The 19,572-nt window shown below is 44.7% G+C and overlaps 1 long non-coding RNA gene across 8 annotated transcripts in view; it reads right to left on the bottom strand.

Annotated features, from left to right (window-relative positions):
- The window catches only part of LOC109501376, a 120,830-nt gene that overhangs the window by 85,058 nt on the left and 16,200 nt on the right, over positions 1-19,572 (bottom strand). The window contains exons 5-6 of one of the 8 annotated variants that reach the window (XR_002743699.2): positions 11,038-11,198; positions 3,494-3,957 (exon numbers count right to left, since the gene is read on the bottom strand). The exons of 4 other annotated variants lie outside the window; for them this stretch is intronic. This is a non-coding gene — a long non-coding RNA (uncharacterized LOC109501376). Of the gene's footprint in view, positions 1-3,493; positions 3,958-11,037; positions 11,199-19,572 lie in introns of those variants that run through there. 3 more of the 8 variants (XR_006600388.1, XR_002743701.2, XR_002743702.2) reach the window with 3 other exon arrangements.

The raw sequence follows: 19,572 nt of genomic DNA, 5'->3' as shown, positions 1-19,572 counted from the left end.
AGGAAAAATGGCTTCCACGTAGCAACTCTCGTTGATTTGGAGCTTCTCTCCACAGTGTCAGAACTCTCTGGTCTGGGCCCCGGACCTGGAGCTTCCTGGCTCACACACTTCAGAGGCTTAGTGTGTGGTGACTTCCTGCTTCACCCCAAAGAGACCACGGTCGCCTGGATCCCTGATGTCGGCCTCACACTCAGGTTCCTGCAAACAGGGAAGGCCCTGCTTCCTGTCCTCCCCCATGTCATCCTACTGCATTCTGGGAATGATAGACAGGCCACCGATTTTAGAAGGACATGTTTCCAAAGGATCCTTCACCAAGCTGGATGTTTGAGTTGCACGCTTCAGAAATATACACAAGGGGCTTCTAATCTGAGTCAGTGATCTGACTTTTATTGACTTCTGAACTAATTGTCCTGATTTCTAGCTTCTGTAAAAGTACATAGCACAGTGGTCAGCAGTCTAGACAAGATTAGTTCATCTGTGGGTGAGGCTACTTTTATTCTGCTAATTGAATCCTGCGTGCGTCTCTTTTTTTTTCAATAGCTAATAGATTAAAATTCGGTCTCTAAAGGTGTATGAATCTATCACAGACAGACGTGGAAACCCATACATGAAGCAAACACAGAAGCTGGATGTTATGGTTCCTTGGGTTTGTAAGCAACTTCAAGGCATAGCCTCCACTGTCTCCCATCTCCCTGGGTGTAGACGTGCCTTAAACACGATCAAAAGTGAAACCAGCAGTAAACTGAATTAAATGTAAGGAGTCAATAGAAAAATACATATCAGACAAAGAGTTACTCACTTGGTAAAGCTTTCGTACAGAGAAGACTCCTTTTCACATAAAAAATTCCAACACTCGCATGTTTTAGAGGGAGTTTTGCATATTACAAAATAATCCTGCTCTGTAGGAAGGATTCGTCATAGACTTCCCTTAAAAAAGTGAAGTATTTCAAACATGATTGCAGTTACAAACGCTTGATTTACACACAACTCTCTGTGAATCTCTCTGTTACATTAGGAAAAGTATGTCTGTACAAAGGGGGAAAAAAAGCCTAAGCCTTGTTTTGATAGGGAAATTTGATCCATTTGCATATATTGGGTCTGATAGTTATCTGACTTTTGCAAATGCTTCAGTTCTCCTCCCTCTCTGCTATTTTGGGATCTGAGCTTCCTGAAGCTTTGAAATCAAGGCCTGTGTAATATGTTTTCTTTGGCTTTGCTGTAACATTCAGCATTAAATAGAAGACATACAATGATACGGGGGGAAAAATCCAGTGCTATTCTTGCCAAATCCTGGATGACTTCTTGGTGGAAATGGTCTTTCCATTTTCAATTCCTCATTCTTATTATAACATGCCTTCCTTTGTATATTTTAATCAAAGGACCCTTTCTGTATTTAAAAGCTCTGTGCTTATGTTTGAGTTCCTTGTTGTAGGTAGGTGTGTGGGTGGGGGTTGGAGAGGGAACACATTTGTTGAAGTAAGAAGCCACGTCTGATCACAGAGGTTCTACGTGCTCAGTGAGACATGATATTCATGTCTTCTCGGATGATTTTTCTTTCTTTTTAGCGTAGGCAATTATTTTTGGCCCAACAGGCATGTTGACTTGGTTAGTGGGACGTGAATTTTTTCGCTTGTTTTTCTGTCTCAAGAATGAAATTCTGATGACAGGCACAGCGTGGCCCCAAACGGGATTGTGAGGAGGAAGATCTGGGCAATGTCAAGAGAGCATCACCAGACCAGAGCCTGCTGTTCTTCTGGAAAATAAGCAGTTTCATCTGCGGTCACCTGCCTTCACCTGTACTCCTTTGGATAACTTCCTCCTTCTCAGGGCTGAGTGTGTAAGAGCTGTGGGTTTAGTGCCTCAAATCTCCCAAGATTTCAGTCTTGAATATGAGATCCGGCCTGGGGTAAAAAAGAAAAAAATGCTTCCTGCCCAGAGCAGAGCCCAAGCAGTGCTCAGCACTGGTTAACAAGGTAACTTTGCCATTTATGAAAGGGCAGGACCACTCTGGTGAGCCAAAACCAAAGCAGAAAAAAATATATCTTTCTTGTGAAGTTCAGATGTAAAATATTTTCCATGTTCCCAAGAATTTTTTTTTTAATTTTTTTTTTCAACGTTTATTTATTTTTGGGACAGAGAGAGACAGAGCATGAACGGGGGAGGGGCAGAGAGAGAGGGAGACACAGAATCGGAAACAGGCTCCAGGCTCTGAGCCATCAGCCCAGAGCCCGACGCGGGGCTCGAACTCCCGGACCGCGAGATCGTGACCTGGCTGAAGTCGGACGCTTAACCGACTGCGCCACCCAGGCGCCCCCCAAGAATTTTTTTTAAAAGCCTCAACTTTTCTCCATACCATAGCTGGACAAGAGCTTTCCTAGTTAGTAACCGATGGCTAAAGATTGTGTCTTTTCATCAGGAAGCCAGGCATTTAGGATTTACACATCTTACAATTTCAATAAAAAAGATCGCCCAACATTAACATGCCTTTGATGAGGCACTCATATATGATTTAGAGTTGTTTCCCAATAATCGCACAACTGGCCTAATCACACAACGGGCTTTATAATAATGCATTTTCAAAAGAAAGCAAATATTTCCTTTGAGGCGATATTCTCCGATGAATTTGGCATGCCCTGGTTTGAAGACTTTCATCCCCGAACAGGCCAGGGTTTCTCTTTTATCTAGCTGCCTGGCTTGCTGAAAATTTCTCTGACATACAAAGGAAAGCCTACAAAATGTCCAGTCTTACCCAAGGCTTCAAAAGTACTCAGTGCTCCAGATAAAATCTGTCCCACGATTGTCTCTTTCTTACAAGTGTTTAGGAAAACCTAGCTTCTGAGTTCCATCCAGGCTACTTGGTTACAGCTGAAAGTGTTCATGAAAACGTGTTCCCCTTAGAAACCTTGAATGAGTCAAAGCTAGCAAGGGCTCTTTACTCAAAGGCCTACGGTTTTATTATACAAGGTTACACACTTCTCCAAGACCAGGAAAGCCATTCAAACACTATATTAAAAGATAGAAGGGGCGCCTGGGTGGCGCAGTCGGTTGAGCGTCCGACTTCAGCCAGGTCACGATCTCGCGGTCCGGGAGTTCGAGCCCCGCGTCGGGCTCTGGGCTGATGGCTCAGAGCCTGGAGCCTGTTTCCGATTCTGTGTCTCCCTCTCTCTCTGCCCCTCCCCCGTTCATGCTTTGTCTCTCTCTGTCCCAAAAATAAATAAACGTTGAAAAAAAAAATTTAAAAAAAAAAAATAAAAGATAGAATATAAGGTCTTAACAGACCTGGCTGGTGAGGCGTATCTCCTAACTCAACCACCTGCTTAAAAACTCCTGCAAAAGGTGAATAGAAGGCCTGTAGGACCTCAACACACAGCTTTGGGAAGGCAGGACCCTACAATCAAAGGTCATTGGAAACGCACTCTTTAATTTTTTTTTTTAACATTTATTTATTTTTGAGACAGAGAGAGACAGAGCATGAACGGGGGAGGGTCAGAGAGAGGGAGACACAGAATCCGAAACAGGCTCCAGGCTCTGAGCCGTCAGCACAGAGCGCGACGCGGGGCTCGAACTCACGGACCGCGAGATCATGACCTGAGCCAAAGTCGGCCGCTTAACCGACTGAGCCACCCAGGCGCCCCTGAGACGCACTCTTCAGACTAAAGTAATTCCAGCAGTTGTCATTCTGTTTGATGGAAATCTGCATCGTGAGTTTGCGCCCTCTTCCCCACAGCATGATTATTATTGAAATAGGTAAATATTGGATTTCTGGATTGTGAACCTAGGCAGTATGATTCTGTCTCATCTTCACCAGCTGCCCATGGTCTAACCTCAGTCACATCTGAGTATATGCCTGCACGTCTTCATTCATTAGCTTACAATAAATACACTTGCGTGAAGGCAGAGATGATCAGATAATCTTTCAAGTTCCTTTCCAACACGGGTTCTCTTCTTTTTGTTGGTCTGTAATAAGAAAACCCAATCTGCGGTCAGAGTTTACACAGGGATATCAGTGTGAGCCTATATGAGAAAGTCTGAACATGAACAATCCCAGAATCAGAAAAGTTAATAAACCAGTTAACAAAATGTACTGAGCATTGGCACCCTTCAAAAGAGAAAGATCAAGTTACATTTTTTTTCAAGGCAAAGAAAAAAAAAAAAACCTAATTAGTATCATGCTCTGAGATATACTTTTTATTGAAAGCTATGTTTTTATTTTTAATTAGTTCAATAAATGGCAATAGGCAGCTTTTTCCTTAAGTAATTCCCCAGGCTGTAGAATCACTGTAGGAAATTAGCTCCATTTCAGTCTTTGATCCTTTAAGACCAGGGTCTACAGCTTTGCTGGACTAGTGTCAATCGTTTTAAGACCCCAGAGAAGGAAAAGCCTTACTGTCCCTAAAAATGTAAAAATGCACAGTGTCAGGAAAACAGGGTTCCACGTGCATTAAGCAAAGAACAAAGCTGATCGTTACCCATAAAAGGAAGGATTTACATGAACTCTCCCCCAGCAGAAGAGGTGGGGAAAGGTTAGCATGAGGTTGTTAGAGAAACCTTTGAATCTCCTTTTGTGTCTAATGACCTTCATTTGAAGACAGTCCCCTTCCTGACATTTTATCTAAATATATATCCCAAGTTGTCTAGGTTGGTTCATTAAAGTAAAATAATATCACAATATAAAAAGTCTTTACAATAACAAGTTTTCCAATCCCAAGTAGTGACTTCTTTTAAGCTGTGCGATAAGAAAATGTTCTCGTAGAGTGTTGTGTTATTGTCATTCATAGTTTCCATTTGCCTACCCTTTACTTATTTTTCTGATGGTAATAAAAAATAAACTTATTCATGCATCTCTTAAATGATACACTTTGCAAGGTAAAATCACAGTATGGTGAGTTTAAAAAAAAAAAAATGCCACCCTACCCTTAATTCTTCCATTTAGTGGAGCTTCATTGTTTTACTTAAAATAAGTGGGTGGTTATTTCAGTTTGCATTTCCTTTCTACGAGAGGATTCTTTTAAATTTTTTTTTTCAACGTTTATTTATTTTTGGGACAGAGAGAGACAGAGCATGAACGGGGGAGGGGCAGAGAGAGAGGGAGACACAGAACCGGAAACAGGCTCCAGGCTCTGAGCCATCAGCCCAGAGCCCGACGCGGGGCTTGAACTCCCGGACCGCGAGATCGTGACCTGGCTGAAGTCGGACGCTTAACCGACTGCGCCACCCAGGCGCCCCTAGAGGATTCTTTTAAATACATATGTATGCTTTAAGAGAATTTCACCTGGCAGTTTGGCGTTGACTGGTGCTAACTAAAATTTGAGAACTGTCTCACGTCTACAAGTGTCATATCCCTTCACGCAGAGACAACGGTTTGCTGAACATTTGCTCTACATTAGAGATTTACGATCTGCTGTTGTTCCTGTGTGTCCCCTAGGCTTTGGCCACATTTGTACATAATCACTCGCTCCTTTTCATATAGGTTCAAAGTTCCATTTTCCCAGAATTCGTCTCAAGGCTCAATAAGGATATCAAATTTCCACTTCAGCATGGGGGGACTATCTCATATAATCTGTAACTCCCAATGTCATATACGATGATTTTTTAATTGTGTGTCTTATTTGCAAGATATCTGATCATGTGGCATTAACCAAGTTCCTATATTTACTTTGGAGCAACATTTCTTTCCTGGGGCTCATTTGGCTGGTTTCACATTCTGGTGTAATAATATATCATACACAAACTTAGGGAAGAAATTAGAAAAACAGTCTATTCATAAGAACAATTTAAGAAATCTACTGGGTTGGAAGCCTTTCTCCCCTGGTTGAGATCATTTTATTTATTTATTTTTTTTAAATTCATCTATAAATTATATCCTAGAGGAAAACTTCGTGCTAGGGACAGTGAGCACCAAATCCCTATGCACTTTTTATTTGTGTAGCAGGATATCTCAATGCCTCATGAGAAATATGTACCCCAAGATGGAAGGTTCTGGAGCAGAAGTGCTGGCCCAGCTCTGGGTTGAGATCACAGCCACTCTCTCTGCTTAGGTTCCATGGACCTCACTTTGCCTGAACAGAGGATCCTTGATTTTATTTCACCTGCGCTGTTCCTCTCCACTCTCAGACACTCAAAAGAATAATTATTCCCACAGTCGCCATTGAAACCTGCCTTTTGAAAAGTCTGGACCAGGAAACCGATGAATATCTCTGAGTTTGCAAAAATAGAATCGCCATTCCTGAAACTTTGGTTCTTATAAAAGGACTTTTGTAGAGGTCCCCACCGATCTGTTTACATTGGATGTCTGTTGGGTTGCCTACAATGGCTGCCTGGAGCTGTTGGCCATAAGAACTTCCTCTCTATCTCCTTCTTCACCTTAAAATGGATGCTAAGGTCTCTTCTGGACCCTTATCCGCAATTTTCTTTTTTTTACCCAAGTGTTTATTCAGGGAAAAACCATCCGTGGCAGAATACGTGCTGCCAAAGGAAAAGGGAGGGTAACACCTCATGCCGGCTGTCACTCCCTCCCCCTCCACATCCTTATTCCCGTGCCCCATTGCTCCATAACAAATTACCCCAAAACTTAACAGCTTAAAACAACCATTTCTTTATGCTCACAAATTTTCTGGGTCAGGAATTTAGTCAGAGTACAATGCAAATTGCATATGTCTGCGCAGCAGTATCTAGAATCTCAACTGGGAAGACTCCACAGCTAAGGGTGACTCGACAGCTGGGGATGGAATCTTCTGGAGGCATCTTCACTCACATATCTGGTGTTTGATGTTGGCTGTCAACTGAGATGTCAGTTGCCTCTTTACATATGTCCTGTCCATGTGGTCTGTGCTTCCCGCCAGCTCTGAGCTCCAACAGTGAGTGCCCCAGTCAACAAAGTGAAAGCTACATTGTACTTTCCACCTAGTCGTGAAAATCGTGCAGTACTGTACTGGCTACAAGCAAATCACAAACCGACCCAGACTTCAGGAGAGAGGACATTGACCCCACCTCTCAGTAAGAATAGTGTTGAGACCCTCGGCAGTCGTGGGGCACCGCCTGGGTGGCCCAGTCTGTTAAGCACCCACCTCTTGGTTTCAGCTCAGGTCATGATCAAGCCCTGCGTCAGGCTCTGCACTGACAGCATGGAGCCTGCTTGGGATCCTGTCTCTCGCTCGCTCGCTCTCTCAAAAATAAATAAATGAACTTCAAAAAAAGAAATTTGCAGTCTTTTTTAAAAATCACCACATTTATCAACCTCATCCTTCCAAGGCAACATTCAACATTCTTAATGTCTTCACATTCATTCCTTCATCAATCCTCTCTCTCTCTCTCTCTCTCTCTCTTTCTCTCATGCTCTTCACCCCAGGACACTTACTTGATGTCTTAACGTTTCTCTGCAATATACCTGATGTGTTTTTTTCCTTTGTACAAAATAAAAACAACAACAAAACTCGTGGCTCAAAAAAAAAAAGTTGAACCTGTAAGGAATGACCGAACAAAGCAACAACCCAAAAGGGAGCGCACTCTCACACCCAACTTTTAAACCCACACATGCCCTCCTTGACTTTTGTTTCCGGCAACTATGGAAAAGAATCCCAGAAATTTCAAACCAGCTGTAAATTCGCTTCAGGTACAGCAGGGCAGAAAAGTAGCACCAAGACTACGTTCTGTTTTTACAGTGGGGTGAGAAAGAGAAAAAGGGAGAAACCCCAATATAAAACAACAAGAAGCAGAAAGGCACCCATGAGCAGAAAAGCCAGCCTTGGAGTCCTTTGGGCATAGGACGTGATGGAGGGAGAATCCGAACCAGGAAGGGACCCAGATATGGTGATAAAGGATAATTCTATTGCAGCCTACTTTAATTAGCTGCACTCAATAGAAAGGACACAGCAGACGTGAGATTCCAAGAGATCAGACTTCAAATATGCCATTTACTATCAATACGTGCATGCCACTGCCCACTTCGTCCGTGAAGAAACTGAAACAGCATTGAGCCACAACCATGTGGCCAGAAAAGGCCGGAGCCCGTCTCCAGATCTCCTGCTCATCACTGTGTCTCTTTATGTGTTCCTTTCCCCTGACAAACTGAGAACCCCCCAACGAAGGGCAGGACCTGTGTCACTCATTTCTGAATCTCCAGAACTTAGCGGCGTGCCCCACACACGGTGGGTATTCTGCAAATAGTTTGAAGTCATTGACGAGCAAACAAATGTTCGGTTCCAACAGGGATGTTCAAGTCTGTGGTTCGGAGAGAAACGGGATGGAAATGCAGATTCCAGCACAGTCTTGCAGACCGTCTCTACGGAGGCCGGGTAAGTAAATCTGAATCTCTTCCATGACAGACAACCTCACAGGCTATGTTTAGCTGACATTAAAACACTTCGTTCCCGGGGCACCTGGGTGGCTGTCGGTTGGGCGTCCGACTTCAGATCACTTCATGATCTCACGGTTTGTGAGTTCAAGCCCCACATCGGGCTCGCTGCCGTCAGCACAGAGCCCGCTCCGGACCCCCTGTCCCCTTCTCTCTGTCCCTGCGTCACTCGCGCGCTCTCGCTCTCTCAAAACTAAATAAACATTAAAACAAATGTTTTTTTAAGTGTACTAATTGAAAAATAAAACTCTATTCCTTTACCCTGCAACTTGGCTGTTTTCTAAGTTACAAGGGGTATTTTTCCTTCACTACATTATCCTAGAGGCCATGCACCAGCTGTTCTGTTGTGCTATTATATAATCTGAAACAGAGGGAAATTACAAACAAAATTCCCAAATACCTATTCACATTCGATTCATTTCACAGGTGCCCGTGTGCTACCGATGCCAGCGGTTTGATTTCGCGTCACCTGGTTACAATTTAAAGCCTACCAAGAAACGGCCTGGTTTGGAAAGTAGAAAAACCAACGGACAATTACGCGCTGGATATGTTCCCCCAATTCTGTAACGACACGATTGGCTGAAGGCTTTTTAAGAACTAGATTTGCCACGAGAGTCTAAGTAATTGGAAATTTTTCTATTTTGGAAAATTCCCCCTCGCAGTCCCTTTAGCGCACGTAAAGTGTCCCCAGACTTTCTGCTTTTTAGATAACTCACTTGTGGTGTGATAGTTGTCCTGGGTATAAGCAGGATGATATCAATAACAAGGGCTACGTGGGTATCAGTATATGCAAGGCTAAGTAACCGATTTCCATTCTCATTCCACTCAGAAACACGTGGGACACACTTTTTTGATTTGAGAGGGAGAGAGAGCATGCACCCATGCAGGCATAGGAGGGAGAGAGGGAGAGAGAGAGAGAATCTTAAGCAGGCTCCACACACAGCTCGGAGCCTGACTCAAGACGACGCTGGGATCACGACCTGAGCCAAAACCAAGAGTCCGATGCTCAACCGGCTGAGCCACCCAGGAGCCCTACACGTCACATTCTAAACTCCTGTATTTCTACCTGATAGCCACATATCGGGGAAAGTTCTAAAGCATCAGTGCGTCCCTAATGCTTCCTGATACCCATATATCCCAACATACAAATATGTGTTAATAAAGAGAGAGACTTTATACGAAACCACCTCAAGAGCAGAACTGATTATTACGATGCTTGGTGATGTAGTCACATCTCTTCACATCTATTTGGAGCCGGATACGATTCGAATTGTCTACTGAGTATTCCCAGTCACAGGTGAGGCACCCAAGGCCCACAGAAGTTGGGCCACTTCCGCCGGCTCCCCCTCATCTGCTGTTCCTCCTCTCGCACCACAATGCCTCTTTACGAGAGTATGTTTTCATTCGAGGCAGGTAAACGATAAGATACATTTCACGTTTGTTTCAATCACAGGTACCCCGTGAATGGTGCTTTTCCAGCCCCAGCTTTTGTTTCTCCCTACCTCATGTCCAGCGTCCCCCCCGTATAAAAAGTCGACGTCCAGGTTAGAGCTCTCACATATGGAGCTTCCTTTCAGTGCTCAGAGAGTGCAAAACACTCTCCGTTTTGAGAATCCCCAGAGGTTTTTAAGGGTTATTCAGGCGGGCGGCAGGGGGGGCTTACGGGCCCACAGCCTCTACTGCCCTCCCTGAGCTGCAGCGGGATTTTGCCGCCCCATCAGCCGAGAACCGGGGGAAACCGGGCTCAGGAGATGAGCCTCACAGAGTCGGTATCGGTCTGGAAAGCACGAGCGTGAAGCGGAAGCCAGATTCGCTCAGTTTCCTTTACAGAAGCATCAGCCCCACTCGGACACCGGCTGTCTTCCCTACCAGAGAAGAAGAAGAAACTGCTTTGTCTCGTTCACTTCGTCACCTAAAACCATTTCATGGGCTTGACAGCCGCTGCTTGCTAATTATGGGGCCAACTCCTCAGCATGAGGTTTGTGGCATCGACAGGTCCCGGAACAATCCAGCGATTGTTTGGGGGAAGCTTGGGCACTCGGGGTTGAGCACTTTCACGTCAATTATCCCCACGGGTTGTCACGACTTGGAGCTGCTCTAGTGGAATGAAGGGAAGAAAAGTAATGAGGAGCTCAGAGGCCTGCACACGGCTCACTGGCCCCGAAGAACGTTCCGCCTGAATCTCTGTTTCCGGCCGTCGAAGATACGATGAGAGCGGTTCCACACACCCCTGCTCCAGAAAAACACCACATCGCTCCCATTCCGGAGCATTAGCATTCACAGAAAGGGGTCATTCCCTACAGAAATGCGATCTGTTTTCAGCTCTAGGCGTAGGTGTTCGGGGCCTTGTCATTTTCTCAGCGGTAACAAAAAGGTTGAAAAACGAATTCCCTTTCTTTCTTGGAATGCTTTGCGAAGGTAGAGAGGAAGTCAGAAGGGGAAGAGCCACAATACAGTTTCTTGGTGCGTTTGGGGCCTTGATGTTTAAAAGGCAAACTCCAGAGGATAGCGGGGAGTCAGAGGTCTCCCCAAATCCACGTTCCACGTGTCCACACACGTCTAGGCTGCCCTTCCCAGCTCGCCTTGCAGTTAGGTGTCGTTGTCCGGGCCGCCGGACCATGGCTGGGCCCAGGCCTCTGCGGAGCGAGCGGGCCCACCTCCTCCATACCTGTTCCCCTTCTTACCCCTTGAACTTGGATGTGCGCATAACCACCTTCAACCGTGCAGATGACAAGTATTCCGGGGAGTCAGTGACGGCGGAGGACAGAGCAAAGACTTGCAAGGAACCTGTGTCCTTAAACAGCAGTGGGTCAGAGCAGCCCGCCTCTGGAACTTTCACCTTGGACTGTCACATGAAAGACAGAAACTTGTTAGTCTTTTAAGCCACTGCACCGTTGAGTCTCTGAATAACAACTTGGCCTTCTGCGCTAATACAGACAACAGTTCTCGGCCCACATCAGAAGGGGCTTCCCCAGGCGCTACTCTCTTCTTTACTGGCTCCCCATACATCACATAACATCTCGCAGAAAGCCCAACCTTTATCCAGACTGATGGCAATGATTCCCCCAGCCTCAAAAATCTTTCCTCGGGAAGCGGCTCACTTTCAGCAGCAGGGATGTCTCCAGCAGTCCCTGGGGGAAAGTTTGGGCTCTCATCCAGGGCATAGCCAAGGGCTCTCAGGCCCGGGTCTGAAGTGACCTTCCTTCCAAGCTAGGGAGGTCTGGTCCACGGTCGGAGGAGTCTGTTTCTCTCACCAAAAGGCCAGCAAGGAATTGTGAAATGCAGGGGCCAGAGGAAAGATGTGGAGACTATACTAGAATGCCTATAGCTTTTGGACTCACATACGAGAAGAAAACAATCACTTCTGCAAATTAGATCATGGGTCCATGGGAGGGCAATTACTCATGGAACAAGACGTGTCATACTGCCCAGAGACAGTCGGTGAATGTAACTATCATCCCCTGAGATGATTTTTATCTTGGATTAAAGACAGTGATAGAGCAGCACCTGCGTGGCTCAGTCGGTTAAGCTTCCGATTTTGGCTCGGGTCACCATCTCATGGTTTGTAGGTTCGAGCCCCGCGTTGGGCTCTGTGCTGATGGCTCGGAGCCTGGAGCCTGCTTCAGATTCTGCCCTCTTTCTGCTCCTCCCCTACTCGCGCTCTGTCTCTGTCTCTCTCTCTCTCTCAAAAATAATTAGCGTGAAAAAAAAATTTTTTTAAGCGGTAGAGATCAAAGAACTTGATATGTTTGGGTTGTTAGTGGATTAATATATGCTAATTATGTAACTTATTAACTAATATATGAGTTTTCATAGAACTTTCTACAACGATAAAAATGTTCTATATCTACATTATCCAATATGGTAGCCACTAGCCACAAGTGGCTAATAAGCACTTGAAATGTGGCTAGTGCAAACGAGGACCTGAGTTTTTAATATTTAATTTAAGGAACTTATCATTGGATAGGTATATGTGACTACTGGCTACTCTCTTGGAGATCACCACTGTGTTCAGCATAGTTTTCCTGAAAAGGGCCAGATAATAAATATTTCAGACTTGGAGAACCACGTGGTCTCACAACTCCTCAGTCCAGTACTACAGGGTGAAGGCAGCCCCAGACAATATAGAAATTAATGGGTATGGCTGCGTACGGTGAGATTTGATTTGCAAAAATAGGGGGCTGTTTGAGCCTCGTCGATAAATTTCTAAACGCTTTCCATGATGTTTTTAGCTGCTGAGGCTGAGAAATAAATTCACACCAAAGCGTTAGTGACAATATATTTCAATATCTGCATGTTTCCCTCTTTTGGTAAGGACCCAGAGGAAAAGGTACCTAACCTGGGAGAGCTCATCTCAAATTTCAGCATCTCAGATGCTGTGGGACTTGGTAGGAGACACGTGGGAAAGAATGCCTTTCTTTCCTCGTGCCCCCACAAACCACATTCCAGAACAGGAAAGCCCCTTGCTCTCCTTGCCAGGGTCCTGCTCTCAGTCCCTGCGTTGTCATGACATTTGGAGGGTGTCTGTTCCCATCAGAACTTTACCCTTACACAGCCCAGAAGGGGATGGAAAACGCCCTGGCCAATTTGTCTTACAGAACCAAAACTCTCCTTCGTGTGTCACTTTTATTTGGAGCCAAAATTAGAAGATTAGAAAGGTAGATAAATCAAAGCCTCTTCCTACCTGGTAAAGGCAAATCAATAGACTCAATTTCCCAGAGTCTCAGAGAAGCCATGTTTCATTTTTAAATTTCACCTCAAAAGCCATAACTGGCGAATACAGGATACACTATATCCAGCACATGAGGCTCAGTGGGAAAGAGAAATGGAAAAAAAAAAAAAAAAAAGAGAGAGAGTTCTGGGGCCAGAGAGCCACAGAAAATAGACTCCATAATGAAGAATCTGGAGCCGTCTCAAAGGCAGTGCTTTGCACATTCTGACTTCCGATTTAATACTAATTAAAGACACATTTAAGTTTAGCCCACATTTGCACCCTGACACATTGCCGGGTGCTTTAGGGAAAGGCTGTCTTCCCCTGTCCAAAAGGGGTGGAGGTAATTGTGGCCTGGAGAATAAAAGCGAATCATTAGAAAAATATGCTGAGAATGTGGAATACCCTCACAGCCGTATCATGAATAGTTTCCTCTTGTGGTCAGGCTGAAGGAAAATGTATCTTGCGATGCAGTTACGATATCGTCAATATTGAATGGAAAATGCTCACATACACGGGTGCCCCGGGACAGATCAAGAAGCAAAGTTATTGCAGGCAACTCTTAGAGATGCTTTTCTTCTTTTCTCTAGGCTGTTGTGTTGCCTTCTAAACTTAGCATGAACAGTAGGGTCTGATTCCTTGATTGTTTCCTATGTCCTTGCCCCCGCCCTTCCTCTGACCCCCATCTTAAATCAAGCCCCCTTCCAGAAGCACCTGCTCTTAAGAGTTTTCCAAATCTTTCATGAGGGCTAGGCCCCTAGCCTTCCAGTACTTCCCACTGGTAAGAGAAAAGCGCCCACTACCACCAACGTCCCAGTGGTTCTCGATGCACTCAAAACCACCAACTACTACAATCTATAGGAGCCCTCTACTTACGTTCAAGGCTGGCTGCGCGTTGTCACCCCGCAGACGCTTTCGTTCCCTTTACCCCCGGCCTCCCCCTCAACAAAGCCTTAGCCACTGGCCAAGAGAACTGGGATCTCCTTCTAGGGTAAACTGTGCACCAAGTTCCAGCTCCATAACTCAGGTCACTGTCAGTGCGATGGAACAGCACTGAACTGGAGTGAGGTGGGCCGAGTTCCAGTCTATCATTAGGAAACTCATTTAACCAGTCTCTTATGGAAAGTAAATGATAAGCTGGAACAACGCCTGCTTGCAAATTCGATGACTGTCTGAAAAATGACCAAATCTAAGATGCTACCATGTTCTACATAAATTGACAAAGTCCTGGGGAAGGGCTTAAAAACAAATAAATTGTCCTACTTGAAAGACGAGAAATGGACAAATTAGCTAGTTTTGGGAGAGTTGTTGGTGTTAGTATTAGTGATAATTAAAGAGGTGATGATACCTAAGAAAATCAAGGGTCCTGATAAGGAGTTTTAGATAAATTAAAGAGTAGGATACAGAGCTCTGTCGTTAGCTCAGATCTATAGTAGAAAGGAGTCCTGCATATTCTTTACAAGGACATAAAAAAAAAATTGCGTTTGGGAACTGCTTTCATAAGTGGTTTGGCCAGTGTGAAAAATTGTTCATTGGATGAGAAAAATTTTAGCAAAAGTTGAAATTTTCTGGTGTGAAACTACGGAGCAAAAATGTGTGGTTCTCCATGGAAACGTGGTTTCGAAAGAAGCCAAGGATCTGCTCGCACATTTCAGTGACATCACGGGGAGCAAAGCCACCGATGCTGCTCCTAAACCATCCACGGACTGGATGGAGAAGGTCAGAAGCCAGTACTCCCCGCCGGAGGTAGAGCCTACACAAGGTGCATTTGCGCGAGGGGTGTGCTCCTGAGCTACAGTGGTTCGTCCAAGAGAAGAAAGGTCCCTGGCCGGTGTTCAGGGGAGACCAAAGCTGGCACGGTAGAGGAAATCCCTTGCCAGGTCATTTTCTCCTCCAGGCAGAAGAAACCAGCGAGCTTTTGGCCATGGGCAAAGGACTCACTTCACTGTGGCCACGTGGTTAAGTCTTATGTTGGGTTGGATGTCCTGTGCTACCCTATGAACTCCAGAACGGTTAGGTGCAAGAATGCGAATGAGTGAAACATTGTCTAAGGCTCTAATTGAACTTCTTTTGTTGGAAAGACAAGAAAAGGCAAAGGAAGTCAGGGCTTTCCGGATCACGCTACGGGATGTTAGTGTATTACCCTCTTAAAGGGAATGAGGAGTCTGCATAGGGGGCCCACACAAGGTTGTTTATTGAAGCCCTTTGGTTTTATATATTAAAAACAAACCAAAAAAAGGCTAATCACCATCTGTCAATAGAAAAGTGATTGAATATTCCACAGTATACCCATGACATAGGATACTATGCAACCATTTAAAAAATAATAACAAAGGGGCACCTGGGTGGCTCGGTCGGTGAAGTGTCCAACTTTGGCTCAGGTCATGATCTCACAGTTTGTGGCTTCAAGCCCCCGTAGGACTCTGTGTGCTGACAGCTCGGAGCCTGGAGCCTGCTTCCGATTCTGTGTCTCCCTGTCTCTCTGCCCGCCCACCTCACACTCTGTTTCACAACAAAATAAATAAAAATATCTAAAAAATTTTATTTTTTTATTTTTTTTTAATTTTTTTTCAACGTTTATTTATTTTTGGGACAGAGAGAGACAGAGCATGAACGGGGGAGGGGCAGAGAGAGAGGGAGACACAGAATCGGAAACAGGCTCCAGGCTCTGAGCCATCAGCCCAGAGCCTGACGCGGGGCTCGAACTCACGGACCGCGAGATCGTGACCTGGCTGAAGTTGGACGCTTAACCGACTGCGCCACCCAGGCGCCCCTAAAAATTTTTAAATAATAGTGCTAATAAAGCCCAACCCTTGCATTGAACTAGAAAAATCTCTAAAATGTGTTTTTACATTAAAAAACAAGTTACCGATGAAAAGATACAGTGTGAGATGGCTTGTATTTTTTTTTAATCCCACGATAAAAATGAAGATTTGGAAAACTTTTTTTATTTTTTTAATGTCTTTTAATCTTTCTTTATTTTTGAGAGAGAGACAGAGCGTGAGCAGGGGAGGAGCAGAGAGAGAGGGAGATACAGAATCGGAAGCAGGCTCCAGGCTCTGAGCTGTCAGCACAGAGCCCGACGCGGGGCTCGAACTCATGAAAGATTTGGAAAATCTTAAGAGCGGGTGCTTCTGGGGGGGGGGCTTGATTTAAGACAGGGGTCAGGGGGAATTTCAATTGCAGTATGAAAATATTTTTAGCTGAATATATTGTGTGTTACCTGTGACAAAATGGTTGAGATCAGGGATTTGAGGCAAGATTCGCTTTTTCAAAATTTCAGCTTCAATATTTAGTATCTGAAGCAAATTATTGAACCTCCCTGAGCCTGTTTCCTCATCTATAAAATGGGGGAAATGATAGTTCCTAATCACAGAGTGGGTTATAAGACATAAATGACCGTGTGTCCAACCCCGAAAATTTTTCTTAGAAGACCAAACAAAGGATTTACATCCATGGATGTGGGGCGCCTGGGTGGCTCCGTCAGTTAAGTATCTGACTCTTGATTTCAGCTCAGGTCATGCGCTCACAGTTCATGGGTTCGAGCCTGCATCTGGCTCTGTGCTGACAACGTGGAGCCTGCTTGGGATATTCTCTCTCTCTATCCCTCTCTCTCTCTGCCCCTACGCCACTCACCTTCTATTTCAAAATAAATAAATAAGCATATAAAATTGGGGGAAAAAAACATCCTTAGGTGCTCAGGACAGACAGGTCATGACCCAAAGGGCACGGACTCTCAAAGTCCTGAGCCCGCTCTGTCGTAAGGAAAAATGCTCGGGTCATGCGGGCAAGGAGGGATGGGAGGTGGGGGAATGGATGAGTCAGAATTATATAAAAAGAGGCCTCACTTCTTATTTTAAGAACCTGCAGTTAAGCATGCTTAATTAGACTGGCATAATTTAACCCTTAATATCTCCAACTAGTCCAAAAGCTACTGGGTATCAAAATAATTTATTTTGGGACACCTGGGTGGCTCAGTCAGTTAAACGTCCGACTTTGGCTCAGTTCATGATCTCGCGGTTCGTGGGTTCGAGCCCCGTGTTGAGCTCTGTGCTGACAGCTGGGAGCCTGGAGTCTGCTTCGGATTCTGCGTCTCCTTCTCTCTCTGTTCCTCCCCTGCTTGTGCTCTGTCTCTCTCTCTTTCAAAAATAAATAACGATTAAAAAGTATTAAAAAATAATAATAATTTATTTTAATACCTGGTACATACCCACAACCAACCACAATCTTTTCAAGTTATCAGGTATAGCTGTTAGAGACCAAAGAATTCAGAATCAGTCCTTGACACAAGCTGAGTGATTTCAAGGAAATTTGGAGATGTCATATACAGTGAGATTATTTATCAAGCAAACTTCTGGCTATTGTCTTAAAAAGAAAGAAAAATAAAAAGGTTCCTATCGAGAGCACTCTTCTTAGACGTTCCTAAACTTAAGGTTTTTTTTTTTCAAATCTCCAGGTATCTTCGAGACTACCAGGGGCCGAGGGCCTACTTAAGTCAAGTGTTAAGGGCCAGGAGAGGCTTAAACTAACTACTTATTAACTAAATTATTAACAGGGGATAAGATCTCGCTTAAAGAGGTGGTACTTTTACTATTTGAGTGCAAAGAAGGAAATGCTGTAATATCTTGGTCATATTTGCTGTCTGTGAAAACGGTAAGCGAGTATGTGTTTACTGATAGAACGAAGTTTTCTGAACGATGGCCGAGCGTCACTTCTTAAATATTTACCTCGTTCAGCCCCAGGGAGAATTTCCAATAACAAAAGATTTGCTGTTTGTTTTGTATTGAGTGTGTGCTATAATGAGTTTCCAAAGAGTAAGGGTCTTGAGGCCCATTTGACTAAACTTTTTCAGAAGAGTTCAATGTACACAAACCGTTCGTTAATGAGAGCAGAAATATCCCTGGAGGTAAAGTTTGGATTCCTGAAATGTGATTTGTATTATATTCGGAGCCAAAGCACAGTAGGAATACCTATCAGATTATAATAGAGAGATAAGATTTGAAATTCAATTATGGCGAGCACGTGAATGTCAACAGCTCATGGGGACACTCTTCAGGAATGGATCAGGTGAATAAAATGGCAGCGGCTTGGAATCGTGTTATTATCAGAACAGGAGATCCGAGGAATGTTTCACTCCGACCGAAAGTTTCTACGGAAGATTAATTACTGTGAATATAAGTAATTCCAGAGATAACGTGTAAAGAAAACATGACCCTAGGATGGAGAACAGTTGGTAGTCCCCATCCGTACTTGAGTTTGTCAAGCACCCCTCTGGATAAGTATAGCGGGCACTGAAGGGACGTGGCCAGGAAATCGTCTCAAAGCATCTGTGCTTCGTGATGGAAAACAAGACAGACAGACATAATAGGTATATCATGACACACACATAAAAGATATCCACTGAAAATACGGAGAGCCCTCCGCTGACTTGACCATAGTGAGGGCTGCCAAAATTATAACAACTCTCGAGAGACTTAGAAGATTGCCGGAAACATAAAACAGACACATGAGAGAACTATTCTTATAATAAATAACAATACATCAGAATCTCAGCATCTTGGAGGCAGAGGAGAAATTAGAAATGATAGGTTAACCCTTTAATACGTGAGTAAGTGAAGATACGAAAAACAGGAGGAAAAAAACCCGATATGTAATGACCGGCTACTAGAACGCAGAGGACGTATGGTGCGTGACCTTATATACCTGATGCCACGTGGTTCTCCTCACTGCTCTGTGAGGCACACACGTTATCCTCCATTTGCAATGAAGGGACAGAGGAACAGAGCTGAAGGGCGGTCACATAACCAAGAAGATGTGGCATCAGGGGGCACACCCAGGTCCCTTCGCCTGACCCTGGTCTTCCCCCCAAACCATGCGGGGGTGGGCTAAGTACCAGGCCCACATACCCAGGAACAACATGGCATGCTTGCGCCCAGAGGAGAGGTGAATCTGGGAAGTCTTCCCAAGAGAGCTGGAATCCGAACTAGGATGTAAGAAAAAACATGAACCGCAAATCGTAGGAAGAATAAAGCTAGTAGTGGCAGTGATAGCCTCTACCTTCAGTGCTTATCTGTCCCACCCAGGCAGAGGCAAAGTCCTCAAGGATTTAGAACACCCCCCCCCCATTGTGAGTCTCATTCCCCACGGCATTTTCAGCGGAGGAGAAGGCCTGGATCACAGCACACTCAAGAAATACACGTTGAAGCAACAAATGCAGAGAGACCTGGCTATGACTGAGAGGGTCTGATGTGACTTCTCTGAGGATGAGTAGAAAAGATTTTTTTCTAAATGAATAGCTAACAGGGTGCCTAGGTGGCTCAGTCGGTTGGGCATCCAACGTTGGCTCAGGTCATGATCTCACGGTTCGTGATTTCAAGCCCTAAATCCCCCCCACCTCTGTCCCTCCCCACTCAGGTTCTCTCCCTCCCCCCCTCAAAAATAAATAAACACTGGGGCGCCTGGGTGGCTCAGTCGGTTGGGCATCCAACTTTGGCTCAGGTCATGATCT

The sequence above is a fragment of the Felis catus genome, chromosome B4, assembly GCF_018350175.1.
Source record: "Felis catus isolate Fca126 chromosome B4, F.catus_Fca126_mat1.0, whole genome shotgun sequence".
Lineage (NCBI taxonomy): Eukaryota > Metazoa > Chordata > Mammalia > Carnivora > Felidae > Felis > Felis catus.
This window is presented reverse-complemented; position numbering and strand designations above follow the sequence as displayed.